This window comes from Clinocottus analis, unplaced genomic scaffold (assembly GCF_023055335.1).
Source record: "Clinocottus analis isolate CAN_PGR_092001 unplaced genomic scaffold, fCliAna1.0.p SCAF_16, whole genome shotgun sequence".
In the NCBI taxonomy this organism is placed as follows: domain Eukaryota; kingdom Metazoa; phylum Chordata; class Actinopteri; order Perciformes; family Cottidae; genus Clinocottus; species Clinocottus analis.
The window spans coordinates 1,833,911-1,842,761 of NW_027175887.1; the positions used below are offsets into that span (position 1 = coordinate 1,833,911).

The following is an 8,851-nucleotide window of genomic DNA, read 5'->3' on the forward strand; positions in this document are numbered from 1 at the left end:
AAGATGCCGCCCGTCTTATTTATCCGTGATAATCAGGCCCGACGTCACGATCACACGTCTCTATTGTGAGGACTTTGTTATTTAGCCTCATTATAGTTCCAGATTTTATGGCATAAGTCTTTGAAGGTATCATTTTGACTTCTTTTCTCTGGTTATTCACTCTGCGCATGTATTTATTTTTCTTCTTTTCAAACGAGGTCAGATGTGCAGACGTGCGTGGAGACGCGTGACGCTGGGAGATGATAAGATAATAACACCGAGGTCAGACCCGCTCATTGACCAATATGTCCAAAAAAATGTTGAACTGGCTTAAGTGGATTGGCGACTGTTTAATCTCGCTTTGCCGCGTCGATGCAGATGAAGAGGAGCTCTGAAAGCTTTTCATCTGGGTTAATAAATTAATAGATGGATTGATACATGGCCGGAAATAAATCTTCAATTATCAGCTTGAGCGAGGGGGAGAGAGCCGTAAGCCGGCCCAACTAGGCCAATCCCGCGTGTCCGTCGCGTACGGGCCCGAGAAAAACCGACGCGCTTGTTCCTCCGCGTCAACGCCGCACCATGAGAACGTTTCTCAGGAGGTCGTGGTGCGACCCGGAGGGCCGAGACTCGCCACCGGATCGCTTCGCCCCCCCGGTGCCCTCTGGGAGCGTTCGTCAGCCGGCGTGCCGCCTCCTCTGGGGACGCCACGCAGAAGGCTGTGGCCGCCCGACCCCTCGGGCCAAAGGGGGTCACCCAGGGACGCAGACCGACGAGCTGACGCGTCCACCGGGCGGGCGACTCGCAGACAGCTGGTGGTCAAAGGTGGCCTTTCTATCTGTGCCCTCATTTGGCTGATTGTTTTTTCTCCGGCCTCATCTGCTCTCTCTCTCTCTCTCTCTCTCTCTCTCTCTCTCTCTCTCTCTCTGTCAGCTGTAGGTATGCAGATCAGGCTGTTCCACTTTGGATCTCTTTGTGATCGGGGGAACGGGGACGTGTGTAGATCAGCTCCCAAGTTTACTGCAGCGCTAGTCGGTGTTTAGCCACCGTTTGTGCCCCCCCTCTGCGTGTGTGTGTGTGTGTGTGTGTGTGTCCTTATTTGACCTCCCCGCTCTGCAAGGTCTGAAGGCGTGCAGCGTGAGTCATGCACACGCTGCTCACGCTGTAAAGCTGAGATGTTTATAAACGCAGCAAACGGCAAAAGAAAGAAGAAAAAAAAACAGCGGACGCGCAGAGCAGCTCACAAATCACGGCCGTCATACATCACGCCTCCGTTGGCAACACCCAGGGAGGATGTGGGCTTTTTTTTTTTTAACAGAACCATTCATCGCTCCCCTAATTCATTAGTCCAAATGAGCATTTATGCAGAGCACACATTATTTTTACGGGCCGGCTTTATGTGCCTGTGTGGAGCTTTTTACGGCCCTCGTAAAACACGTCCTCCAAGCCCCAGATAGATTTGGGAGCGTTTATTTGCATAGTTCACAAAACCCAAAATAAACCGTTCCGTGTTCCCCGGGTCCCAGCGCGGCGTGGGGATCGGACCGGGAGGCCCGTCGGGGAGATGGGGGGGGAGGAGATCATTCTGTTCACATCGTGGGAGGAGCGACAAATCGCGCTCGTGGTGCTGAACCCTCAGAGCTTCATCGTCCTCGTCAACGCATTGCTTTGGCGCGCGAGTGCCATGTTGTTGTGCACATGAGTGTTGGGAAATATCCTCATAATGACCACGAGCGCCACCACACCTCCTCTCAGTGCACAGGACGAACCAACACCGGGGCAGGAGAAAGACAATATACTTGCAATTGATACAATATCTCCTCTTCTTATAGGAAAAGAGGAGAATTGTTTTCATTTTTCTTTACTTTTTCTTTGAATTTGTCGCCGCAGGTACAGATAACACGTGATCAAACCTTCGCCCGACACTGGAGCTTTAACGCACGCTGACGGGACGTCCACGCGACCTCCGTGACCGTTAGCGGCTCGCTCCGTTTATTTTTAGCCGAGCCGGACTGTGCCGCTCGCCCAGCGGCTGCTAACGCTAACGCTAACGCTACCGAGCGCTCAACCGCTAGGTGATGTGTGTGTGAGGTTTGTCAACAAGGAGGAGGAAGGGAGGGGGGGTTGAGCATAGTTGAGGGTAACTGGCTGGTTATAAAGTGTGTGTGTGTGTGTGTGTGTGTGTGTGTGTGTGTGTGTGTGTGTGTGTGAACCCTGCCGTGCTGGGTTTGATCGCCCTGCTCCCTCGCTGTTGCCCTGTGCGCTGCCTCCGCCCCCTCCACCCTCACACCCTCCCCACCCTCTCTCCTCCTCGGCTCTGCCAACAAGTCTCTCTTTCTTTCTCATTCCCCCCTTTTATTCTCTCCGCTCACGTCTTTCTTGGCGAGGCAAAACGTTCCCACAGCTCTCACAGCCCCTTCCCCCCTTTTCTCCCCCCCCCCACTCTCACTCTATCACCTCCCCCCCCCCCCCTCCACACACACACACACACACATCTCCCTTTTTTCCCTCTATCTCTCTTTTTGCTTCTTGTCTTTACTTCCTCTCGTCTGCCTCTCTTCTCCCTCTGTTCTTTCTGCTGCCTCCCCTCCTCCCTCCTCCTCCCTCCTTGTCTGTCTCTCTCACCCTTTCCCTGGCAAAAGACTGGCATCACATGATACATTCCCTCATGTGCCCAGACCCCCCAACCCCTCCCACACACACACACACACACACACACACACACACACACACACACGTACTTGCAGCTGTACATCTTACCCTCAGCTGTGTGTGCATGAAACTCAATATACGTAAACACGTAAATCAGTCCGTTTTTTATTGTTATTCTTCTTTGTGTGTCCATGGGGTCAGGCCCACGGTGAGTCAGGGACACACAACAAATAACTTTTCTTTTTTTGGGAAAGGGAGGGGGGGGGGGGGGGTTAATGTTCAAACTAGCACCGAAGGGTTCCTGTTGAAAATATATTTCAGACGTTGGTCGGCGTTGTGCCAGGACACTTTCTCCCCCAAACGCTCCTCTCTAAAGCCCTGCTGAAACCTTCCCCACTCGCCTCGCTCTTCAACCCTGCGAGAGGCAGATTTCTTTAGCATGTGTTGCAGCGTTGACCCCCCCCCCCTCCGCCCACCACCACCACCACCACCTCCTCCTCCTCCTTGCCCTCCTCCTCCCTCTCTCCACTGCCGGCAAGCGACACCTGCTGGCCAACCGGAGCAACGGCGCCCTCTCTCTCCGCACAGGTGCAGTTCGACGGGAGAGTTTGGACGTGGGAGCCGAGCGCGGACGGTTTCAGAGCGAATGAAAGACGAGCGCGTAAAATGGTGGCAGTCTTCTGACGGCAGCTTCATGTGGACGTCCTCCCTCCCTGAGCATCGCAGCTCATCAGCATAGGCACAGATAAAAGAACCGGGGGAGCAGGGGGGGGGTACACATGGGCACCCAGCCAGCCGCTCCCCAACACCCACCCTCCTCTCTCTCCCTCTGGTTGAATCCCTTCAGGCCTCCCCTCCCCCCTCCCCCCTCCGGCTCTGTGTGGCGTTGGCACCGAGAGGGCGCAGGCGGCACACAGACGGCCACGCAGATGGGCAACGGGGCAACGCAGGGGCTGCCTCGCCACACCTGCTCCTTCCTGGCACGGGGTTCAGGGGGGGCATGCGGCCACGCACACACACACACACACACACACACACACACACACACAGATAAACACAGATGTGCATCCAACGCAGGAATTATCTCTCTCAATTTATTGACCCCTCCCCCCCTCGTGGGGAGCAGACACGTGAGGAGACTCCCACGAGCCGCTTTCCCCAAACGCCGATGCACGCTTCCACGTTTTTAATATATAAACGATATATATATATGTATATGTATACATATATATATATATATATATAAGAGCGCCCGTCTGCCTCCCACTCGGCCGCTCGGCCTGTCAGTCACAGATGTTTACGCGCTTTATCTCCAAACCGGGCCTCAACATGTGCTCCACGCTGAGGGAAAAATAAATAAATAACAAAAATCCCTCCACACACACCATGAACGTAAGACGCAATCACACATCCGTAGCCGCCCCGAGTGATGTATTTATAGTCGGGCGCCCACACGTTCACACTCCACGCCACGAATGCCGGCACAGAAAAACACATTTCACAATTAATCACGTCGCCCCACGCCGCGCTGTCACATAGAGTTACACGCAGGGCAATTTTTGGGCGAACTAAACGGAGCGGCGCCGCCGTCACTTTTTCCACGACCGCGCGTGGGAACAGAGATCCACGATTGGAGACTCGGGGGATGGAGGGAGGGAGGGGGGGCAGGGAGGTGTTGGCGCTGGAGGAGCAGTTGGAGCCGCTGCTTTACTCGGTCGGGGGCGGGACGTGGAGGCCAAATAAACTTCCCCAGGGAAGCGTCCAGAAAGCCGAAAGGAAAAATCCATCCCAAGCCCTGAGTGTTATTCCTACAGTCTTTGAACGCTCCGTTGACAGTAAATGGGCCTTCAGTCCAGTCACAGGACATTTGCACCGTTCGGAGGATGCAGCCAGTCCTCCGTGATGGACCTGAGCCCAGAGAGCGCTGGGACATCAGTCACTCAGCGTGCTGATGACGGCCGTAGTTTCAACCATTTATTGTTTCAGGTCGATTCCCTCACTGAGGTCGGTGTGAGAGGAGAGTCGACGGGAATGTCGCTTTCAGTTCATTCCCAAAAAGGCCGCCGTCGGACGGTCCAAAATAAAACGTCCCACTTCTTTTCCTTCACCACTTTCATGAGAAAAGGTCCTGAGGGGAGGGAAGGAGCCACGCGGTGAGAGAATTAGGCAACTTGATCAGGCATCAGATAGCCAGCGGCATGCTGGGTAGTGGAGCAGCCTCAGGTGCTAGCTGGGTTAGCTTAGCTCCCATCTCCCTCTCCTCCCGGGGCAGTTTGGTCCGTCTGGTTGGTTCAGTGATCGTCTCAAAGTCCGCTGCACTTCATTCTGCTCCCCACGCTCCTCGTGGTGAAGATGCCAATAAAACATCACCTGTTGTCTCCGGTATTGTGCATGAAAACATGTTAGTTTGTGTTTTATTGCGTGACTTTCTGAGCAGACCGCCACCGGACACGTTTTCAAAAAGACTCTTGGAAACTGCTCTTTCAACCAAAATGTGAATTTTCGGTTTTAAATCCGTAATGAAGCAAAATCCCAAGAAACGTGTTGGCGGCGGGGTCATTCATGGGACACCTCAACGGCTCCAGTGTCCAATCAGAAGCACCGGCTTAAAAAAACCCGAGGCCAAGATGAGCTTTGCTTTGGAGAAGATTGAAGTTTTCAAAACCGGAAACAAATCGGAGGGGGTTGAGGAGAGAAGAGAGACGTGCGGGGATGAAGGAGGTGTTGGAGGAGGAGGAGGAGGAGGAAGAAGAGGAGGAGGAGAAAAAAGGTTGAAATGAAGTCCAATAAAAGAGCCGAATGAACATCTGTGTGGGATAGCCGTGGATTAAGAGGGGGTGGGAGGGGGGTTGGAACATTTTAAGCGCATTAAAGATTAAAAAAAAAAAAGGTCAGAATGTTTAGCAACATACCGATAAACCTCTTAAGCGAAACCCAATTGGGGAGGCTGCTTGGTTTCTTTATCCGGGAGGGGTGGGGGGGTGGAAAGAGGGGGCGAGACCAGAGGGCGCAGACACACACACTTAAACTGTGTGTGTGTGTGTTTAATTGTATATATATAAACATACGTGTCAATCGGGGCAGTCTGCTTTGCATCCGTCTCCATACATGCTCGCTCTTCTGGACACATGTGCACTGTAATCCAATCCACACGCACTCAACACCACAGCTGCAGTCCCACGTGAACCCAGAGCCCGAGCTGACCCCCCCCCCACCTCCCTGCACACACACACACTCGCACTCGCAGAGAAACGACAGGGTTTGGACTTGAACACCACGTCTCGTATAGGCCGAAGGGAGGGGGGGTTATAGCATGAGGGAGTGAAGGGGGGAGGGAGGTGAAGAGGGAGAGAACAGGGCCGGATTTGTCTGCGGCGCTCTCGAGCAGCCGGAGGAAGAGGCCCCTGTCATTCGACTGTGAACTGAACCTCGCCTGTCCCCGAATGACACCGCACGCAGACGGGCGGAGGCGGAGGCGGAGGCGGAGAGTCAAACGGGGTCACGGGCCTCCGCTCTGCAGACGCACGTATTTATATACGTGATGGCGGCCGGGCGGCCTCAACGCCACGGCCTTCTGCTGCCGGCCCTCGGCTGGCCCCGTCTATTTCTCGTCCGTCATAGTTTTTGACCCCGAGCTCCAGTAATTTAGTCTGGCACTCCCATGAAGTTTGAGGACTTGTGGGATCAAGAATAGAACGGTGGACTCCATGTCCAAAGATGCATAACCCTACACTTCCCACAATGCACTCAGTAGAGCTTCATTTATGAGTCTATCTGCCACTGTGACATCATCGTGACATCACAGTAGTTCTCCTCATGGAGATAAAAATGGTGATTTTTAGATTTTCTTTGAGGGGTTTTCTGCTCAGCGGGCCGGACTGACCTCCAACCGCCTTCGTGTTTCAACACCCACCTGTTGAGTCTTATCTCCGCTGTTGGTTTTACTGCCACTAACTTTCACTTTGTGCACATTAGATTATGAAGCTGTGTGTGTGTGTGTGCGTGTGTGTGTGTGTGTGTGTGTGTGTGTGTGCTCGCAGCGTAAAAACAAACACTTTGAGCTGCTGGGTAAATTGACGCTTGTTTGAGCCGCGCGCGCCCGTGTATGAATATGCGCCACGAGTCCATTAGCGTGACCGAGCGTGCTTCACGTTCAAGTGTCTTTTAATGATTTGTGTGTGTGTGTAGAGGGGTTGTTGTGCGTATGATGAATGGAGCGATTAAGTAAGTGTGATCTTTGAGTGTGTGTACATTAGCCCGGCTGTGAGTTCTTAGCCTCCGTCTGCATCTGCCGTGTGATAAATGTATGGCCAGTGTTAACGTTTGTGTACACACTCTCACAGGAGTATATCATCCAGCCGACCAAGGAAACCAATGGACTCGCTCTGTGTGCGATTAGAGCGATAGCGCCGTGTGTTTGATGGCGCCTGTGCGTGTGCGTGCGTGTGTTTGTGTGTGTGTGCTGTATTATCTCTGGTGAGGCGTATGCAGGGGGCCTTGGGGCGACTGTGTGCAGGAGATAAGGCTGATTCATCCGAGTGTGTGTGTGTGTGTGTGTGTGTGTCCATGTTGGGCTCATTCTAACCAGTGTGTTGCTAAACGCTCATTTGGTGACATACTGTGTAGAGGGGGCGAGTCCCAAAAAGCACCCAGAGCACGGCGGCGTCTCTCCGATGCTCGTGTGTTTCCTAACCTCTTGCCTGCAGAGGACTGAACATGTTTCCTACCGAGGAGACACCGCTGCTTCCTCTCCTGAGATCCGGCGGTGGTTTTGAAGTTCAAACTAAAGCGTCATGGAGAGAGAAAAAAAGACCAACATCCAGGAAGGTCGCGACAAACCCTCAGATAAATGGTCACCCGGCTCGTTTCAGCGCCAGCGTTCACCGGCCAAAGAGACAGACATCTTTTTTTTTTTATTTTGCTCCACCACTTTCCTGGCCGACGGTTGGCGTCCTTGAGGACGGTGGTCGAGGAGAGCGAAGCGTCCGCCCCCGTCCTCCAAATCCCGCTTGAACGCCAACGTGAGCGAAGTGCGTGTAAAAATGCAGGAGCACCGATGGAGCCGTGGCGCATGCCAAGAAGGACACGTTGCCTTCCACAACAACCGCTCATCATTAGGTGGGCTGCTGCGGCGTGCCATCCCCGTCGCCATGACAATCTGGCACCCCAATTTTTTTGGCTGGGAAACAGTGGCGTGTGTGCGTGTGTGTGTGTGTGTGTGTGTTTTTTCCGAGGCACGCAGGTTTAAACGGTTTTTAACGGTTTTGCGGTTGTCGGGACGCGCGGCGCCGGAGGCCTCGGGCTCCAATGAGTTTCTTTTCTCGGTTCATCCTACACGATCGCCTCATTTGCTTTGAGGGATTCCTGTACTTCCCTGTGTACTTTACGAGTGTGTGTGTGTGTGTGTGTGTGTGTGTGTTTGATCGTGTCTCGTCTTTTTTGAACTCGTCTCCGTAACAACCGGGCCCTCGCAGGACTGCAGACAAACGTCCCGGTGGTTTCTGTCCTCACTTCATTTGCATTGCATATCCTCTGTAGGTCTTTTTATCTTTTAAGACCATTGGGTCCGAGTGCAGGAGAGAGAGAGAGAGAGCGAGAGAGAGCGTGAGTGTGTGTGTGCTTCGCAAGCATGTGTGTTTTTTGTGTGTGTGTGTGTGGGTGTGCCGTCAGCTAGCAGGAATGCACGGCTACCGCCAAAGCTAAGATGGCTGCCAAGCGCTAAGATGGCTGCCAGGATTCCGCAGAGAGCGACAGCGCGCGTGAGAGAGAGAGAGAGAGAGAGAGAGAGAGAGAGAGAGAGAGAGAGAGAGAGAGAGAGAGAGAGAGAGAGAGAGAGAGAGAGAGAGAGAGAGAGAGAGAGAGAGAGAGAGAGAGAGAGAGAGAGAGAGAGAGAGAGAGAGAGAAAAAAGGGGGAAGCGGGGACGGGACGAGGCACTAGAGGAGAGGAGACGAGGCACTAGAGGAGAGGAGACGAGGCATTAGAGGAGAGGAGACGAGGGAGGAAGACGCCAAGGTGGACTGAGATTGAGGGAAGGAGAGTTGTGAGAAAGAGACAAGAAACTCTCCCTCTCTCTCTCCTGTGTGAGGAAACCCAGAGTGACGGTTTAGTTTGTCTCTCTTTGTTGTTGTTGTTGTTGTCTTGCTTCTTTTGGCGACGCACAGACAGCGTGAATGGTGCGGCATGTTGTCTTTTTTTGCTGGCACATCGCTGCCACTAATG

The 8,851-nt window shown here is 53.4% G+C and overlaps 1 pseudogene; it reads left to right on the plus strand.

Annotated features, from left to right (window-relative positions):
- The first annotated feature begins 561 nt into the window (after positions 1 to 561).
- LOC137786421 (nuclear factor 1 X-type-like) overlaps positions 562 to 8,851 on the plus strand; it is a 30,335-nt pseudogene continuing 22,045 nt past the window's right edge.